Source organism: Cetorhinus maximus, chromosome 23 (assembly GCF_964194155.1).
Source record: "Cetorhinus maximus chromosome 23, sCetMax3.hap1.1, whole genome shotgun sequence".
Taxonomy (NCBI): Eukaryota; Metazoa; Chordata; class Chondrichthyes; order Lamniformes; family Cetorhinidae; genus Cetorhinus; species Cetorhinus maximus.
The window spans coordinates 16,848,389-16,869,212 of NC_135901.1; the positions used below are offsets into that span (position 1 = coordinate 16,848,389).

Genomic DNA, 20,824 nt, shown 5'->3' on the forward strand with positions numbered 1-20,824 from the left:
GACCCAGGCAGACTCAATTAATGCTGAGGTGTTTTTGTATTGACAGTACCTGCTGTGCCATCCAGGATATCACAGTGAGACACACCATGTCAAATACTGCGGCAGACTGTTCACTGTAAATACAGAGATTTAATTTCACTGCGCTCTCAAAAACCTGATTCCGACTCACTTAAGAGTGAATCAGGGAAATATTTCAGCCTGTGCTGGTCATTATATTTATAAATGCGATTGGAATACTTTTAAAGCCTCTGTGCAGATTTCGCGTGTCCGTGAACACTGACAAAGCGGAAGACTTATATACCTTTTTGCAACCCCCTCCCCATTATTTTATTTAACTCTCATTTTATTTGACGTTTCTGCTGTGATAGTGATCACCAATTTGAACAAACTCCTTCTCTGAGGTTTTTGTATGAGGATGTCGCTGTGCACAGCACTGTGACCCACTGCTGTAGTATCACAGTCAAATACACCCGTACAAAAACTGCACCCAATCTCTGTTCAGTGCTGCCTCTCAATATTCACTTCAAATAGACGTTTACTTGTGATCTGGTTTAGAATTCATGCAGCAATTTACAAAACTCAATGAACAGAGACCCCCTCCAAGTTTCAGGCATGTTAAAATGAACATTATATCCAGGTCTGTAATTGCGGAAACTGTTAACAGTAAATATAAACACAGCAAAAGCTCAGCCCATTATATCGACTGGTTTGTTAGGTTTTACTGTTAAATTTGCTGTTTTACTTATGTCAGGAGCGGCTTTTTGTAAGGCTCTGATCATTACAGTTAATATTACATTTAAAACAAGTACTGACTGTCAGGTTATGATGGAAGTTGTTGAGTCCCTCTCGATCTGTTTTTGTTCGGCTCCAGCCCTGGTTCCTCTCGCTGTGGTTTCTTGCACAGTAATAGATGGCGGTGTCTTCAATCTTCAGGTTCGTCATGTCCAAGGAGAAGATGTTCCTTGAAGTGTCTTTGGACGCAGTAAATCGATTCTTAATTCCTGGGGTGTAGCCGTTGTTGGAGGAACTATCGTACCAAAGAAGCCACTCCAGCCCCTGTCCGGGAACCTGTCGGACCCAGCTCATCCAGTAGCTGCCAAGATCGAAGCCGCTGGTTTTACAGGTCAGTCTCAGGGAGCCTCCGGGACGCCCGGTCTCTGCCTCTGGCTGAGTCAACAGAACCTCTGACTGGACACCTGTAAAAAATATATCCAAAACCCCGAGGATTAATCCTGGTGAAATGATTCCAGATTCTGTATCATTCCAGCGAGAGACTAACACTGAGACAGTAACAGTGAGAGACTTGGACAATAAAAACTACTCACGGGATAAGAAAGTCAGCAACAAACTGAGAGAAATCGCCGACCTCATCCTTCTGGTCATTTGGGGAAAATGGTTCTGTCCAGAACTCAGTGAACAAACCAGCTCCTGGACTGTTGGATTCCGGCCCCAGTGAGCGGCATTTAAATACCCGGCAGAAGGGGGCGGGTTTCCAGGCGCCGCCTGTTGATTCCCTGGTGGAGGCGGCGACTGGATCCACGCCCCACCTTCCACATCCCCAACAGAATGGACTCAGATATTTACAATAGGTTATTGTTAAAAGTGGACAGTTTATCTGTATCGGGATATTTGGCTGAGTGGATTTATTGTAATGTTTCCAGGGATTCTAATGGTGAAATGTCAGTTGAACATCTGTTAATAAAAAAACTAATTCCATTGAAAATTAAGTCCATTTATTTCTACACCTCTTCACAAGGGGTGGAACCTAAAAAAATAAATTACATTATCAGGGAATAAAGGGACTGTCAGCCTGTATTGCAGCAACTCCGGGTCTCTATCTCGATACAGCAATAAAGTATCATCAGTCACAAGAATTATTATTGATTTATGCAACTAAATACGGGGATTGAACAGTGTGATTCTATTTACAGTGCGGGTGGCTATCGCTGTACAATTTGGGTCTGGAGATAAGAAGAATCTCCTCACATTATACAATGTCTCTCCTTGCATTTCTCGAATAGCCCCTGACCCGAAGACAGCCCTGTGAAAATTAGCGGTAAAAGAAGCCCGCCTGCCTGATAATTAAACAGTGAGTTGACAGAGAAACATAAAATTTACAACTTCTGACAAAGAAGTTAATGAATCAGAACGGACGCGGAGATCAGCAAAGTTATCCTTCAGCATCCAAATCATTTCAGCTAATTTAATTGGCCACCGGCTGTCTACCTTTCACTGGCATTGGGAACACAGGACTTTGCGGCATATTACACAGTATCACAAGAATAAATGCTTTATCTTCCACTGAAGCGGGTCATGAACTTGTCATTTCTCCACTCATTGGCAGCTATGAGAGGGACTGTTAACTAATCGAAATCAGCACAAATTTAACTGTACAGAACACGGTGCTAATCAGGTGTAAGAGACCCCTCAGGTTAAATGAGGCGCACAATTCTGAGAATATTCAAGGAATTCCTGCGGGTTCAAGACAATTCTATGATTTTCTTTTAATTTAATTTATTTTAATTTTTTTGCCATTCCGCTCATCTCATTAGACTAGGAGAATCGCACTTCATGAAGTTCTAAATAAACCGGCTTTAATAACTGGAATTCTCTTTACTTAGAAATAATATAAATTAAATAGTATATAGTCAATTTCACATTTCCTGATCGTGTTTAATCTCATAGTGAACACGGCATTGATTACCATACTTCCTTTGATAAAGCCCCATTTAAAATGTCTTTCGTGTGCGATAGAAACATTTATTGTTTGAATGGCTAAATCCCATTTTGTTCATTCATATCCAGGCTAATCCGCCCCACACAGTATTTGGCAGCAAGCTAGCCGGCTGCAGTCAGGGAGGCTCCATTGTCCAATGTTATTTACAGGAAGCATCTGGGGGTTTGTGCAGTAAATCAAAGGTCTGTTTCCTCAGTACTGACCGCTTGGCTGCAAGCCAACTTCAAACCCTTAACATTGTCAACAAGTCCTATTTGTACATAAATCTACCTAGCAACAACACTGGAGTCAATTTTATTTTTTAATTTGTGAACTTATGTGAACTGTCCAAATCACTCAGGAAAGAAAAGTTATCTAGCTTCTCTGACACCGTGTTAGCATCAATAGCTCATTGGAGGATCTCTTCAATACATCATAATATTGTGATCGATGGATGGATGGAGAGAAAGAATTACAGACTATCAAAGAGGGCTCAGAGAAAGGACACATTTTGTAATAGATAAACATGTATGTTTGTGTGATTTTTTACCCCTTTAGTCTTTCACTGAATGTGGGAGTCACTGCCAAGGACAGCATTTGCTGCCAGTCCCGAATTGCCCTTGAACTGAGTGCCTTGCTGGGCCATTTCAGAGGGCAGTTAGAGTCCACCATATTGCTGTGGACCTGGAGTCACAGGTAGGCCAGACCAGGTACGGTGGCAGATTTCCTTTCCTGAAGGACATTAGTGAACCAGATGAGTTTTTACACAATCGATAACAGTTTCATGGTTCCCTTCACTGAGACCAGTTTTCAATCCCATATTTATTATTGAATTTAGATTCCACTTGTTGCCATGGCAGGATTTGAATTCGTGCCCCCAGAAGAATAGTTTGGGTCTCTGGGTTACTAGCCCAGTGACAACAATACAACACCGTCATCTGCCAGAGAATGGAGGGATGACTGCGGTGATACAGGAATGAATGATAGTTGAATGCCTGAATATTTTGATTAAGGAATCAGTGAATGGATTGATCGATGTACTGATAGATGCTCCTGAAAGATGTTGTCCTACGTTCTCAGTTTTGTGCTTGACTACTTCATACCTTGAAGCAGGTCCCGTATTTCATTTGTGTCAGTCGAATCCCTTCAACCCTTCCAGATTTTCCGGATGAATTCAATCCCCTGGCTACCTGGAACTAACGAGTTGAACGTCACCAAGAGGAGGCTGGAGATGTCCCTGCGATACTGGTGATTCTTCCCTGCTGATGCTGAATCATTATCTTTAAGACAGGAAGCGGGTACATAATTCGGATTAGGATGGAGGATTGTAATATTTGGAACATGTGGTCCTTTCAAATTCAACAAAACATTCAACATAACCTCACCCAAGGTAACAGACTAAACATTATTACTGTGGTAACAGGAATAGTGTGAAACTCACTGGAGAGCCGCAAATGTTTCATTACTTTCCAAACAAGGGAAATAACACATCTGGATTTAAATATTTATTAACGTACAGTCAGGTCCAGGTAGTTTCATTGATGCCAACACTTTACAAATCCTCACACACTCCAGTTATATATCAGGAGTTTCTGTGTGATGATGAGATGATTACTTGTCAATAAAGCGCAGAGGCTGTTGGGTAGCTGCTCATTACCCTGGGTCTTATTTAATTCCATTTCTCACTGAATTCTGGGACAGATGTGATTCCTTGCTGACAGAATGGTCAATGTGATCTCAATCAATGTTAATGATATTAAATGAACCGCAATTACATTTTATATGGAATAAAATGCTGAAAATAATTGGTCAATGCAATTATTTATCTTTGTGAATGGTTATAATTGGTGATTATAATAATTAATCTTTGTGAATTGATGATAATTGGTGAATATAATTATTTATCTTTGTGAATTGGTGATAATTCCTGAATATAATTATTTACCTTCGTGAATTGATAATATTTGATCTGTATAATTATTTATTTATTTCAGCCTTTACGACCTTCTCCTTCTCTGCTGAAAGTTAAGATCCGTTCAGGAGATCACAGGAGATGCATAATGCAAAAACCATCAACTATCTGGAAACAAAGCTGACAGCTGAGACTACAACAACTACAGGGATATGTCACTCATAGAGTCACGGGGAAGGCCTTTGCTCGGGTCATACTTTGAAGGCTTCATCTACTTGCAGGCCCGAGCATCGTGTGGTGTTTGTGTCGGAAGATATACTCTGGACATGATTTCCTCCATATATTGGACACCATTAGCAGAACAGGACTCTACAAGATTTTGGGGAAAATTGGCTGTTCACCAAAGCTCCTCAGTCTCATTCACTCCTTCCATGGCAACGTGCGCTGCACTGTACAAATTGATGATTCTACTTCCGACAGATTCGGAGTGAAGAAAGGAGTGAAACATGTGCCTTAGTCCTACTGTTTGGCAACTTCTCCATGCTGCTGATCTTTGCCTTCCCTGTAGATGTGGAAGGAGTCTACTCACACACTCGGTCAGACCGCAAGCCCCACACTCTATAAGACTGAAAACGAAGACAAAACCACATTGCATCCTGATCAGAGGATTCCTCCACGCTAATAACTCTGTTATCAAAATGGAAACTCATCCACAAAGACTCATGAACTGACTCTTTCATGCCTGTAACTTGTTCTCCCTGACTATAAGCATGAAGAAAGCCGTGGTCATGGGACAAGGTGTTGCATTTCCGCCATTGATCACACTAAATAACAACCGCATGTAAGTACATTCCGCTACCTGGGTTCCACGGTGACAGGCAGCCTGTCCCTTGATGCAGAACTTGATACCCGTATGGGGAAAGCCGCTGCCACCTTTGCCTGATTCATGAAACGCCCCTGGAATAACATCAAACTGACCCTTAGGACCAAGCTGATGGTTTATAAGGCCTGTGTTCTCAGCATCTTGCTGTATGGCTGTGAAACATGGACGAATTACAGTTATCAAGAAAAGAAGCTCCACAATTTCCATCTTCACTGCCTGCTGCGCATTATGGGTATGTGCTGGCAGGATAAAGTCACGAATGCAGTGGAACTCTCAAAGGCAGAGCTCCCAAGACTGCAGAACTCATCAAACATTCGTGGTTTTGGTGGCTTGGGGACATTCGCAGGTTGGAAAACATACACAACGGCTTTCTTTAAGTTGAGGAAGCCGGAGCCAGACAACCAGTGGGACGCCCAAAGCTCCGTTTGAAAGACGCTTGAAGTGAAGGCTCTAAATATAAATTATTACAACTGAGTGTAATTAACTGATGACTTAGAAAATGGTGACACCTCCGATGGGTTGGCGTGAACCACCATGATGACCAGCGGCTACAGCGGTTTGGCAATCAAGGTCATCACTGGGGAAATAAAAACAACCCACAACGACATTTTGTAGCTTCATGTGCAGCACTTCTGGCAGAACCTGTCTGACAACCATTGGCCTCCTCAGCCACAAGCAATTCTGAAATGGATTTGTTTCCATTGTGTGTCTGTGACCTTTCATAGATGGAATGTTGGCCAGGATCTTCGTAAATTTCAGTTGTAAACAATATGATGTGCTTCTCCCTTTCCCTCTCCCTCACACACACACAGACCAAGATGGCAACTTGTGCTTCAGCTGAAGATCCCATCATGACTTCCTGGGTGGCTCCGTCGCACTGATCTATCGAAGAAAATGACCCTAACTGTCTTTCAGGTGGTATCGTGAACCATAAACTCTCCCCAACACTATGTTTGTTGAGGTGGACATTAAAGTTCCCGCCCTCTCTTTTCAGCTCCCTGATCAACATCCCTCCCTTTAATCAAGATGAACAAAGATATATTCCAGGAATTGGCACTTTACTTTGGTGCTGACTTTAACGTGCGCTAATCAACCACGTTCATCTGCAATTAGTTGAATTTTGTTAAATTTTGACATCTCCCGTGGAAGGCGTTGTGGTACGACATCCAGGGAAGTGGATTCTTGATAAAACAATATCAAAGGTCGAACCTGACAGCGACATTTTCACAGCAGCTGCAATTGCAACATTTGGCCAGCAGATGGACTTGAAATCTTGAAGGATACATTCTATGAAGCAGGCTTTGTCTCAATTAACACTACACTGGACTCTGTCTCTGTCTTTTTAAATTGGACTCCATCTGTGCATATGTTAGACCAAACACTGTCCCTGTTTATATTTCACCGTACCCTGCTTCAATTAATACTGCACCAGTCAAGACCAATATTTATATCACACAGCCTGGAAGATTCCACATCCAACGGATTGGATTTACCTCTGCAGTCCTGTCACATCCAGTAGTTAATGGTGGTGGGCAATTAAACAAATAACCGGAGAATGAGGCTCCACAAAATTGTGGGTCGGGCGCTATATGTATGGCGTAGTGGTATTCTCACTGGGCTACTAATTCGTTGGGGATCTGGGTTTGAATCCCACCACGACAGATGGTGAAATTTGAATTCAAAAGCCGAATAGTGGCTATGAAACCATTGTCGTAAAAACCCATCTAATGCCACCTGGCCTGGACTGCATGTGACTCCAGACCCAGAGCAATGTAGTTGACTCCTAACTAGCCTAACAAGCCACACGGTTCTCAAGGGCAATTAGGGATGGGCAATAAATGCTCGCCTAGCCAGCGCCGCTCCCATTACCATGAACAAACAAAAAAATTGTAGGCCAGACTGGGAAAGGGCTGCAGATTTCCTTCCCTAAAAGACATTGGTGAACCAGATGGATGTTTATGATAATCGATTATGGGTTCATGGTCACCATTATTGAGACATGCTCTCAAATCCAGATTTAATAATTGAATTTGGATTCCACATGCTGCCATAACGGGATTCAAACCCCTATCCCCAGGGAAAAGGCCTGGACCTCTGGGTCACTGATCCAGTGACGTTCCCACTGCACGATCGTCCCTCCCATGTTATACAGGATCCTGGTTCGATTATTAATGTCCTGGGAACTACTCTTTTTCTATTGTGCTGGATCAGGCCTCTGTATTAAAATAGACCCTATCTCGTTAATGTTCCACTGGAAGCCATCTCAGTTTGCATTGCACCGGACCCTGTCTCCGTTTATATTATATAAGATCTTGACTATGTCTACATTACGCCAGACCGGGTCATTGTAACTACGGCACTAGACTATGTCTCTGAAGAAGAATCATACGGACTCGAAACGTTAACTCTGTTTCTCTCCCCACAGGTGCTGTCAGACCTGCTGAGTTTGTCCAGCATTTTCTGTTTTTATTTCAGATTTCCAGCATCCGCAGTGTTTTGCTTTTATCTATGCCTCTGTTTAAATTATGGCTGCGTTACTCCATGTTTCTCTGAGATGAGAGACAACATTATAAATAAAAATGTTAGGCTAGAAATCGGTATCTGGCAGTAACCTGAAACGGGCAGTATCGGATCGGCCGTACACGATATTCATTTTCAGTGCAGTCAGCAGAATTAGATATCAGATATCTCTTCCATGCGAGCGCCTAAGATCAATTTCTCACCGATAGAGTTGTATGTGTAGGAGGAAGCAGGACATTGTGTTCCCATGTGCTTCTTGTCCTTGTTAGTCTGGGAGGTGGAGGCCACGGGCGTGGAATGTGTTGTTGAAGAGGACTTGGCGAGTTACTGCAGTGCATCTTGTGGATGGTACACACTGCAGCCACAGCGTGTCTGTGGTGAAGGGAGTGAATGTTTAACTCCTGGATGAGGTGCCTATCAGGGGGTTGATTTCCCCTGGTTGGTGTGGAGATTCTTGAGCGTTGCTGCAGTTACATTCGTCCAGGAAAGTAAACAATTTCCAACGGGCATCTGACTTGCAGATTTGCAGAAGCTGGAAAGGCTTCGGGGAATCCGGAGGTGAGTTATTCACAACAGAATCCCCTGCCTCTGACCCACTCTTGTAGCCACAGTATTTATATGGCTGGTCCAGTTCAGTTTCTGTTCAATGGCACCTGCACAACGTTGATGGTGGGTTTCAGCGACGGTAATGTCTTTTGAACGTCAAGGGGAGATGTTTGGTTTCTTTATTGCTGGAGTTGGTCATTGCCACGCACTTGTGTGCTGCTGATATCACTTGCAACTTATCAGCGCAAACTTGTCCAGTTCAAGATGCAATAAGTAAGGACGGTTTCATCATCTGAGAGGTCATAAATGGAACTGAAGTCTGTGAAAATATGAGCGAACATCCCCACTCCTGACCCGGTGATGAAGGGAAGGTCATTGATTTAGCTGCTGAAGATGGTTGGACCAAGGACACTTCTCTGAGAGACTCCTGGAACGATGTCCTGGTGCTGAGATGATTGGTCTTCAACAACACAACATCTTCTTATTCGCTAGGTGTGACTCCAGCCAGTGGAGAAACTTGCCCCTGATTCCCATTGACCTGACACTTTCCAAGGCTTCCTGATGCCACACTCAGTCAATAGCTACTTTGACATCAAGTACTGAAGCACTCATACATCATGTCTGGAAGTTCGCTCTCTTGTTCATGTTCAGGCCAATTTTACAATGAGCTTTGATGCTGGCTGATCCTGGTGGATCGAGTCTGAGCTTTGGTGAGCAGGTCGGCGACACCTTCAGTCAATTTACTGATGATTGAGAGTAGACTGATTGAGCTGCAAGGGGACAGACCTGATCTGTTGTCCATTACGTACAGTGTTCTAGCTTCACGCTATGGTTCATCATTTTCAGGTATGCCTGGTCTTGCTTCTGACCTGCTGGCCTACATTTCTCATTGTTCCCATGCTGGATGTTAGACTTATAGACTCAGAGACGTTTACAGCACAGATGGAGGCCATTCGGCCCATCGTTTCCGCCCCAGTAAACAAAGATCTGACTACACTCAGCCCATTTCCCCACGCTTGGCCCATAGCCCTGGAGGCTATGGCAGCTGAAGTGAACATTTAAATCCTTCTTAAATGTTACTAGAGTTTCTGACTCAACCACCCTTTCAGGCAGTGAGTTCCAAATTCCTACCACCCTCTGGGTGAAAAAAGATTCTCCTCAACTCCCCTCTCAGCCTTCTACCTCTTATCTAAAATCTCTGCTCTCTGGTTTTTGACCCCCCTACTAATGGAAAAGGTGCCTTCCTATCCACCCTACCTATGCCCCTCAGCACCCCCTCAACCATTGCTGCTCCAAGGAAAACAGCCACTGCCTATCCAATCTTTCCTCATATCTCAGACCCTCCAGCCCAGACAGCATCCTGGTAAATCTCCTCTGCACTCTCTCCAGTGCAGTCACATACTTCCTAGAAATGTGGTGACCAGAACTGCACGCAGTGCTCCAGTTGTGGCCTAACTAATGTTTTATACAGTTCCAGCATAACCTCCCTGCTCTTGTGCTCTTTTATGCCTCAGCTAATAAAGGCAAGTAACCCATATGCCTTCTTAACCACCTCATCTACCTGCTCTGCTACCTTCAAGAATCTGTGGATAGGCACACTAAGGTTTGAGTGAGAGATATTCTGGTCCATGAGATTACAGGGTGTGATTGAATGCAACTATCCTGCTGTTAATGACCAACAGTATCTCGTTGATGCTAAGTTTTGAGCTGCTAGACCTGTTCTGAATGTATCCTGTTTAGTACAGTGGCAGTGCCGCACAACACAATGGAGAATGTGCTCAGTGTGAATACCAGCCTTGGTTTCCGCAAGGACAGTGCAGGGGTCAATCTCACTTATATCGATAGTGTGATGGGCCGGAGATCAGGTAAAGTTTTCCCTCGTGTTGGCTTTCTAACCATCTGTGGCAGGTCCATTCTGGCAGATACGTCATTCAGGACTCATCCAGCTCTGGTATTCATGGTCTTGTCAAATGGTAATTGATTTTGCAAATTCACAGCACATCCATTGCCCTTGCTACCCTCAGTGTTTCTTCCACGCAGTGGTAAAGATGAAGGAGTATAGATTCATCAGTTGAGGAAGGGCAATAGGTGGTAATCACCAGGAGGTATCTCCACCCATATCTTATCTGGTTCTGTGGGACTTCAGGGCATCTGGTGTCAATATTGCTGCTCTCCACCATGCCTCTGTTCATACTACACTGGGCCTGTCTCATTGTTACTGCTCTAGTCCATGTTTCTGTAATACTAGACCCTGTCTCAGTATTGCTGCTCTCCACCATGCCTCTGTTCATAGTACACTGGGCCTGTCTCATTGTTACTGCTCTAGTCCATGTTTCTGTAATACTAGACCCTGTCTCAGTTATTGCTGCTCTCCACCATGTCTCTGTTCATATTACACTCAGTTTGTCTCATTGTCACTGCTCTAGTCCATGTTTCTGTTTCTGTAACACGGGACCCTGTCTCAGTTATTGCTGCTCTCCACCAGGTCTCTGTTCATATTACACTGGGCCTGTCTCATTGCTACTGTTCTAGTCCATGTTTCTGTTTCTGTAACATTAGGTCCTGTCTCAATTATTTATGTAATTGTCCTCTGTTTATATTACATTAGTATATTCCATTACTTCATTGCACTAGACCCTGGAAATAGGAGTTAAATGGTTTAATTTAAACAGCCGCAAGATAAGAGAGGTCTGCGGATCATGAACACAAATCTGGGATGCAGGGAGGACAAGTCATAACTTCTAAATAGGCACCCATGATAATTGTTCCCATCATCTTGCTGCCTTATCTTCACTATTTCCACCCCAGCCAATTTCACATTATTGCACTTGTGCAGTGCAGTAATAACTGAGGGAGGGTCTAATGTAATTTAAATACAGATATGATCTAGCACAGAACTGAGACAGCGTCTACTGAAATATAGAAACAGATTAATATATACAGAGAGAGGTCAATTATAATATAAACAGAAACAGGGCCTTGTTTAATAGAAGCAAAGACAGGGTCTAGAGTAATATAAACAGAAACAGGGTCCAGTGTAATATAAATAGAGACAGGGTCTAGTGTATTATAAACATATAGGGCCCAGTTTAATATAAACAGGGGCAGGGCCTAGTGCAATATAAACAGAGACCAGATCGAATGTAATTTAAACAGAGGCAGCGTCTAGTGCAAAATAAACAGAGACATATCGAGTATAATATTAACAGAGACATGCCGAGTGTAATATAAACAGTGACATATCAAGTGTAATACAAACAGGGGCAGAGCCTAGTATAATATAAACAGAGACAGGGTCTAATGTAATGTAAACCGAGACAGGGATCAGTGTAACATAAACAGAAACAGGGTCTAGTGTAATATAAACCAGGGCAGGGCCTAGTGCAATATAAACAGAGACAGCGTCTCATGCAATATAAACAGAGACATGTCGAATATAAAAAAGAGACATGTTGAGTGTCATATAAACAGGGAGAAGGCCTAGTGCAATATAAACAGAGATACCGTCTAGTGAAATATAAACAGAGACACCGTCTAGTGCAATATAAACAGAGACATGTCGAGTGTAATATAAACAGGGACAGGGCCTAGTGTAATATAAACAGAGACAGGGTCTGGTCTGTGTAATATAAGCAGGGACAGGGTCACGTTCGAACGCAATATCAAGATAGGGTCTACTGTCCCATCAAACACTCCCAGGACAGGTGCAGCATGAGGCTAGGCACAGAATTTAAAGCTACCTCTACATTGTCACATTGAACACTCCTAGGGAAGATGCAGCACAGGTTAGAGAGAGGGAAACTCCCTCGACACTGTCACCATGAAACACTCCCAGGGCAGATACAGCACGGGTTAGATATGGTTAGACACAGTCTAGTGTAATGCATAGACAAGGCTCCATCAAACAGCCCCAGGACAGGTGTAGCATGGGGCTACATTAATAAAGTAAAGTTCCCTCTACATTGCCACATGAAACACTACCAAGGCAGGCAAAGCATGGGTTAGATTCAGGGTGAATCTCCCTCTACGCTATCGCCATCAAACATTCCCAGGGCAGGTACAACACCGTTCAGATACAGGGTAAAACTTCCTCTACATTGTCAGCTCAAACACAGTTAAGGCATGTAGGGTAAGGGTTCTATGCAGTGTAAAGTTTCCTCTGCACTCTTCATCAGACATTTCCCAGGAAGCTCGACACTGGGGGCAGGTAAAGAGGAAAGCTGCCTCAGCACCGTCACATCAGGCATTCCCAGGTCTTAGATACGGGGCAAATCTCCCTTTACACTGTCTCATCAAACACAGCCATGTCAAATACAGCATGGTTTAGATGCGGAGTAAAGCTCCCTCTAAACTGCCCTATCAATTAGTCCCAGGCCAGGTATACCACAATATAGATACAGAGTAAATCTCCCTCTACACAGTCGTATCAAACAGTCCCAGGGCAGTCACAGTGCAGGTTAGGTGCAAAGTAAAGCTCCCTCTACACTGTCCCATCAGACACTCCAAAGGCAGGGACAGCAGGGGTTAGATACAGGGAAAGATCCTTTGGCACAGCCACACCAAATCCTCGCTACTGGCTGCAACACAGGTTAGATACAGAGTAAAGTTTCACCTGCAGTTTCCCATCAAGCACTCTCAGGTCAGTGAATGCTCGGAACAGATTTAGAGTAAAGTTCCCTCTACGGATTCCAATCCATTTCATTAGATCCATTTAGATTGAACTGCATGAATCGGGCTGAGAGAATACATTGGCTAGGCATTGACTTCATGTTGTGGAGTAAAGACAGTGACCCATGGTGGAGAGACAAGACACAGAACCAGAGAGGAGAAAGAGACAGAGAGAGAGAGAGGGTACAGAAAATCTTTACAAACACATTTGCCGTGTCATTATATTTCATGATAAGTGGGAATCTTTCTTAATTCTGAACATAGATATCATCCTGACATAATTCTCATATAACTGATTTTAAAAATGTCCAAAAAACAATTGCTACTGAAATCGGTTGATGTATTTGCATGTTTGACTCTATTTCTGTGCTGTGTTGATGGGGAAATATTTGTTGTGTTTTTGTGTCTCCAGAATCTAATCTGGGACTTCTATTTCTGTGTTTATTTACATAAACGCCTCACTGATCTCAATGAAGTGTTCATGGCAGCAAAACCAGATAAACACAGACATTTATTGATTGGTTTCAACTCAAAACAAGGGTTTATTTTAAGAATATTGACAGTTGGTACAAAATTAATAGAAACTTTTTCAACGTCCATTAGAACAGATGTTAATTATTTCAAATAATTAAAAATACATTTAAATTAATAATTCAATTCTGAAAGTTCTACTGTCACAATCAATGATGAATATTTGAACAGGCTGGGATTACACCGAATGTCAATTTGTTGGAAGATTGAACCGATTAAAAATGGACAATTTAAAACAGCAGCCAGAGGAGCGACCTATAATCATATTAATCTCAGAGTTTTCAACATATCACAACTAGCATTTTAAAATGTTAACATTTAGGAAGAATTTGCATTTATAGAACGCTGCTTATGACCCCAGGACATCCTAAAGCCCTTGAAATTCGTTGATGTACATTTGTTGAAGTTTAGTCACTGCTGAAATGTTGGAAATCCATCCGGTGATTTGTGCACTGCAAGCTCTCATGAATAGAGCTGTGAAAAATGACAAGATAAGATGTGATTTTAGTTGAAGAATGAATATTGGTCCATGATAGTGGGGAGAACAGTCCTGCTCTATAGATTGGTACCAAGGGAGATGTTGAACTTGTCATCGGCCTGAGCGTTTGACCTGTTTCTCTCTCTATTGATGCCCACTGACCTGCTGAGTGGTTATTTTTTGCCCTGCTTTAGATTTCCCGAATCTGCAGTATTTTGCAGCATTTTAATTCGTTCTTGGGATATGGGTGTCAATGATGAACTAATTCTAACACTTCGCCCTGTCTCAGTTTATTCTAGTGCAGACCATATATCAGGAATCACTGCACGACACACTGTCTCAGTTTATATTAATTTAGACCCTGTATCAGTACTCACTGCAGTAGACCCTGTCTCAGTTTACATTAATCTAGACCCTGTATCAGTCATCTCTGCACTGGACATTGTCTGAATTTATATTGATCAAGACCATGTATCAGTAAACACTGCACTGGACCCTGTCTCAGTTTCTATTAATCTAGACCCTGTATTAGTAATGACTGCACTAGGCCCTGATTCAGTTTATATTAGTCCAGACCCTCTATCAGTAATCATTGGAAAGGACACTGTCTCAGTTTATATTGATCCTGATCCTGTATCATTAATTACTGCACTAGCCCCTGTCCTAGTTTATATTAATCTAGTCCCTGTATCAGTTATCACTGCACGAGGCCCTGTCACAGTTTATATTAATCTAGATTCTGTGTCAGTAATCACTGTACTAGACGCTGTCTCAGTTGACATTGATCTAGACCTGAATCAGTAATCGGTTTATATTATCACAGAATCACAGAATCACACAGTGCAGAAGAGGCCCTTCAGCCCATCAAGTCCGCACCGACACGTGAGAAACACCTGACCTACCTACCTAATCCCATTTACCAGCACTTGGCCCATAGCCTTGCTAATGTTATGATGTGCCAAGTGCTCATCCAGGTACTTTTTAAAGGATGTGAGGCAACCCACCTCCACCACCCTCCCAGGCACCGCATTCCAGACCGTCACCATCCTCTGGGTAAAAAAGCTTTTCCTCAAATCCCCCCTAAACCTCCTGTCCCTCACTTTGAACTTATGTCCCCTCGTGACTAACCCTTCAACTAAGGGGAACAGCTGCTCCCTATCCACCCTGTCCACGCCCCTCATAATATTGTACACCTCGATCAAGTCGCCCCTCAGTCTTCTCTGTTCCAATGAAAACAACCCAAGTCTATCCAGCCTCACTTCATAACTTAAATGTTTCATACCAGGCAACATCCTGGTGAATCTCCTCTGCACCCTCTCCAGTGCATCACATCCTTCCTATAATGTGGCGACCAGAACTGCACACAGTACTCCAGCTGTGGCCTCACCAAGGTTCTATACAACTCCAACATGGCCTCCCTACTTTTGTAATCTATGCCTCGATTGATAAAGGCAAGTGTCCCATATGCCTTTTTCACCACCCCACTAACATGCCCCTCCACCTTCAGAGATCAATGGACACACACACGCCAAGGTCCCTTTGTTCCTCAGAACTTCCTAATGTCATCCAGTTCATTGAATACTTCCTAGTCAAATTACCCCTTCCAAAGAGTATCACCTCACACTTTTCACGGCTAAATTCCATCTGCCACTTATCTGCCCATTTGGCCATCCCATTTATATCTTCCTGTAGCCCAAAACACTCAACCTCACTGTTAACCAACCAGTCAATCTTTGTGTCCTCCGCAAACTTACTAATCCTACCCCACACATAGTCATCTATGTCATTTACATAAATGACAAATAATGGGGGACCCAGCACAGGTCCCTGTGGTACTCCATTGGACACTGGCTTCCAGTCACTAAAGCATCCTTCTGTCATCACCCTCTGTCTCCTATAACTAAGCCAATTTTAGAATTATATTCTGCCTTGCCTCAGTTGTTATCAAACTAGACTCTGTATCAGTTATCACCGTACTAAGCCTTGTCTTCCTTACATTAATTTAGAGCCTGCATCAGTAATCACTGCACTGTGCCCTGCCACAGTTTATATCAATTAAGACCCCGTGTAAATAATCACTGCACTGGACACTGCCTCAATTTATATTGAGCTAGACCATGTATCAGTAGTCTCCGCACCAGACCTGTCTCAGATTATATTAATCTAGACCCTGTATCTGTAATCTCTGTACTTGAGGCTCTCTCAGTTTATATTAATCTAGACACTGTAACATTAAACACTGCACTAGGCCCTGTCTCAGTTTATATTAATTTAGTCCCTGCAGCAGTCATCACTGCAAGAGCTCCTGTCCCAGTTGTATTTATCTAGGCCCTGTATCAGTGAACATTTCACCAGGCCCTGTCTCAGTTTATGTTGGTTCAGACCCTGCATCAGTAATTACTGCACAAGAGCCTGTCTCAGTTTATATTAACCAAGACCCTATCTCAGTAATCATTGCACTCGACCTTGTTCTGGTGTTAATAATTTGCACCCTGAACCTAAAAGTACTGCACTGGACTGTTTCTCAGTTTATATTAATCTAAAGCCTGTATCAGTAATCACTGCACTAGACCCTGTCTCATTTTATATGCATCCAACCCTGCAACACAAATCACGGCACCAGGCCTTGTCTCAGTTTATATCAATCTAGACCCTGTATCAGTAATCACTGCACTAGACCCTATGTCATTTTATATGAATTTGGACCCTATATCAGTAATCACTGCACTTGAGCCTCTCTCAGTTTATATTAATCTCGGCCCGGTATCAGTAATCTCTGCGCTATGCCCTGCCTCAGGTTTTCTTTATCAATCTAGACCCTGTATCAGTAATCACTGCCCGAGCCCCATCCCAGTTATATTTATCTAGACCCTATACCAATGAACACTTCACCAGGCCTTGTCTCAGTTTATGTTAGTTCAGACCGTGTATCAGTAATTACTGTACAAGAGCCTGTCTCAGTGTATATTAATCAAGGCCCTGTTTCTGTAACCACTACACTCGTCCCTCTTCTGGTTATAATAATCTTCACCCTGAATTTATAATCACTGCACTTGGCCCTCTCTCAGTTTCTATTAACCTAGACCCTGTATCAGTAATCACTGCAGTAGGCCCTGCCTCAGTTCATATTTATCTCAGCCCTGTATCAGTAATCACTGCATTGGACATTGTCTGAGTTTATATTGATTGAGACCCTGTATCAGTAATTACTGCACAAGAACCTGTCTCAGTTTATATTAAGCTAGAACCTGTGTCTGTAATTACTGCACTAGAGCATGCCTCAGTTTACATTAATCTAGATCCTGTATCAGTAATCACTGTACTCAACATTGTCTGAGTTTATGTTGATTGAGACACTGTATTAGTAAACACTGGTCTAGACCCTGTCTCAGTTTATATTAATCTAGATCCTGTATCAGTCATCACTGCTCTATGGCCTACCTCAGTTTATATTAGTCCAGACCATCTATCAGTAATAATTGCATTAAGCCCCGTCTCAGGCTATATTAATCTAGACCCTGTATCAGTAATGACTGCACGAGGCCCTGTTTCACTTTATGTTAATCCAGACCCTGCATCAGTAATCGCTGCACTGGACATTGTCTAAGTTCATATTGATTGAGATCATGTGTCAGTAATCACTGCACTAGGCCCTATCAAAGTTTACATTAATTTAGCCCCTGCAGCAGTAATCACTGCCCGAGCCCGTGTCCCAGTTATATTTATCTGGGCCCTGTCATTGAACAGTGCACCAGGCCCTGTCTCAGGTTATGTTAGTTCAGACCGTGTATCAGTAATTACTGTACTAGAGCCTGTCTCAATTTATATTAATCAAGGCCCTTTTTCAGTAATCACTGCACTCATCCCTGTTCTGGTTATAATAATCCGCACCCTGAATCTATAATCATTGCACTTGGCCCTCTCTCAGTTTCTATTAACCTAGACTCTGTAGTACTAATCACTGCAATATGCCCTGCCTCAGTTTATTTCAATCTAGACCCTGTATCAGCAATTACTGCAATTTTCCCTACATTAGTTTATATCAATCTAGACCCTAAATCAGTAATCGCTGCACTAGGCCATGCCTCAGTTCATATTAATCAAAACCATGTATCAGCAATCACTGCACTAAACACTATCTCAGTTTTATTTTTATCAAGACCTAGGATCAGTAATCACTGCACTAGGCACTTTCTCATGTAATTTTAATCCAGACCCTCTATCATTAATCACTGCACTAGACCTTATCTCAATTTATATTGATGTACACCCTGTAACTGAAATCACTTCAATAGACACTGTCTCAGTTTATTTTGATCCTGATCCTGTAACATTACTCACTGCACTAGCCCCTGTCCTACTTTATGTTAATCTAGTCCCTGTGTCGGTAATCACTGCACTAGGCCCTGCCTCACTTTATATCAACCTGGACCGTCTATCAGTAATCACTGCAGTAGGCCCTGTCTCAGTTCATGTTAATCTAGACCCTAAATCAGTAATCACTGCACTAGGCCCTGCCTCAGTTCATATTAATTTAGGCCATGTATCAGTAATCACTTCAATGGACACTGTTTCAGTTTATATTGACCCTAATCCTGTATTATTAATTAATGCACTAGCCTCTGTCCTACTTTATATTTACCTCGGCCCTGCATTAGTAATCACTGCACTAGACTCTGTCTCAGTTTAAATTAATGTAGACCCTGTATCAGTAATTCTGGCATTAGAGCCTGCCTCATTTTATATAAATCAAACACTGTATAATAATCAGTGCAATGGACACCCTCACTTTATATTGATCTAGACCCCGTATCAGTAATCACTGCACTAGCCGCTGTCCTCGCTTTTATTTATTTTGGCCCTGCATCACTAATCACTGCACTATGGCCTGCCTCAGTTTATATCAATCCAGATCCTGTATCAGTAATAACTTCGCTGGACCCTGTCTCCATTTATATTAGTCCACACCCAGTATCAATAATGAAAGAGCTAGAGAATGCCTCCATTTATATGAGTCCAGACCCTGTATCAGAAATCACTGCACTGGCCCCTATCCCAGTATATATTTATATAGACCCTGTATCAGTAATCACTGCACTCACCCCTGTCTCTGTTTATATTGATCTGGACGCTGTGTCAGTAATCACTGCACTAGACCCAGCATCAGTTTATATCAATCTAAACCCTATAGCAGTAATCACTGTACTTGGCTCTGTCTCAAGTTCTATTGATCTAGACCCTGTATCGTAATCAGTGCAATGGACACTATCTCACTTTATATTAATCTAGGCCCTGTATCAGTAATCCCTGCAGTTTGCCATGCCTCAGTTTATATCAATCCATATCCTGTATCAATAATCACTGCACTAGACCTTATCTCAGTTTAAATGAGTCCAAAACCTGTATCAGTAATGACAGAACTAGAGAATGCCTCCGCTTATTTTAGTCCAGACACTGTAACAGCAATCACTGCACTAGCCCCTGTCCCAGTTTATATTTATCTAGACCGTGTATCAGTAATCACTGCACAATGCCCTGTCTCAGTTTCTGTCAAGCTAGAGCCTGTATCAGTAATCACTGCACTAGACCTCGTCTCAGTTTATATTAATCAAGACCCTGTATCAGTAATCACTCTACTGGAAACTGTCTCAGTTTATATTGATCTAGACCATGTATCAGTAATCACTGCACTAGGCCCTGTATTAGTTTCTGTCAAGCTAGAGCCTGTATCAGTAATCACTGCAATAGGCCTCATCTCAGTTTATATTAATCAAGACCCTGTATCAGCAATCACTCTACTGGAAACTGTCTCAGTTTATATTTATCTAGACCACGTATCAGTAATCATTGCACTAGCCCCTGTCCCAGTTTATCTTGATCTAGACCATGTATCAGTAATCACTGCACTAGGTCCTGTCTCAGTTTCTGTCAAGCTAGAGCCTGTATCAGTAATCACTGTACTAGGCCCTGTCTCAGTTTATATTAGCCTAGAGCCTTGTTCAGTTATCACTGCAATATGGCCTGCCTCAGTTCATATTAACCTAGGCCCTAAATCAGTGATCGCTGCACTAGGCCCTGCCTCAGTTCATATTAAATTAGGCCATGTATCAGTAATCACTGCAATGGACACTGCCTCAGTTTATATTGACCCTGATCCTGCATCATTAATCAATGCACTAGCCTCTGTCCTGCTTTATATTTACCTCAGCCCTGCATCAGTAAACACTGCACTAGGCTCTGTCTCAGTTTACATTAATCTAGACCCTGTATCAGTAATCACTGCACTATGCCTTGCCTCTGTTTTTATCATCTAGACCCTGTATCAGTAATCATCACACTAGGCTCTGTCTCAGTTTATATTAATCTAGACCCTGTATCGGTAATCACTGCACTGGACACTGTCTTAGTTTATATTGATCCAGACCCTGTATCAGCAATCACTGCAGTAGGCCCAGTCGCAGTTTATATTAATCTTGACCCTGCATCAGTTTTCACTGCACTGGACACTGTCTCAGATTCTATTAATCTAGACCCTGTATTAGTAATGACTGCACTGGACATTGTCTGAGT

The 20,824-nt window shown here is 42.6% G+C and overlaps 2 protein-coding genes across 2 annotated transcripts in view; both read left to right on the forward strand.

The window, feature by feature from the left end:
- Nucleotides 1-20,824, forward strand: part of LOC144696999 (uncharacterized) — a 608,705-nt gene that overhangs the window by 99,820 nt on the left and 488,061 nt on the right. The gene's annotated exons all lie outside the window — the stretch shown is intronic.
- Nucleotides 1-20,824, forward strand: part of LOC144697121 (uncharacterized) — a 392,678-nt gene that overhangs the window by 54,266 nt on the left and 317,588 nt on the right. The gene's annotated exons all lie outside the window — the stretch shown is intronic.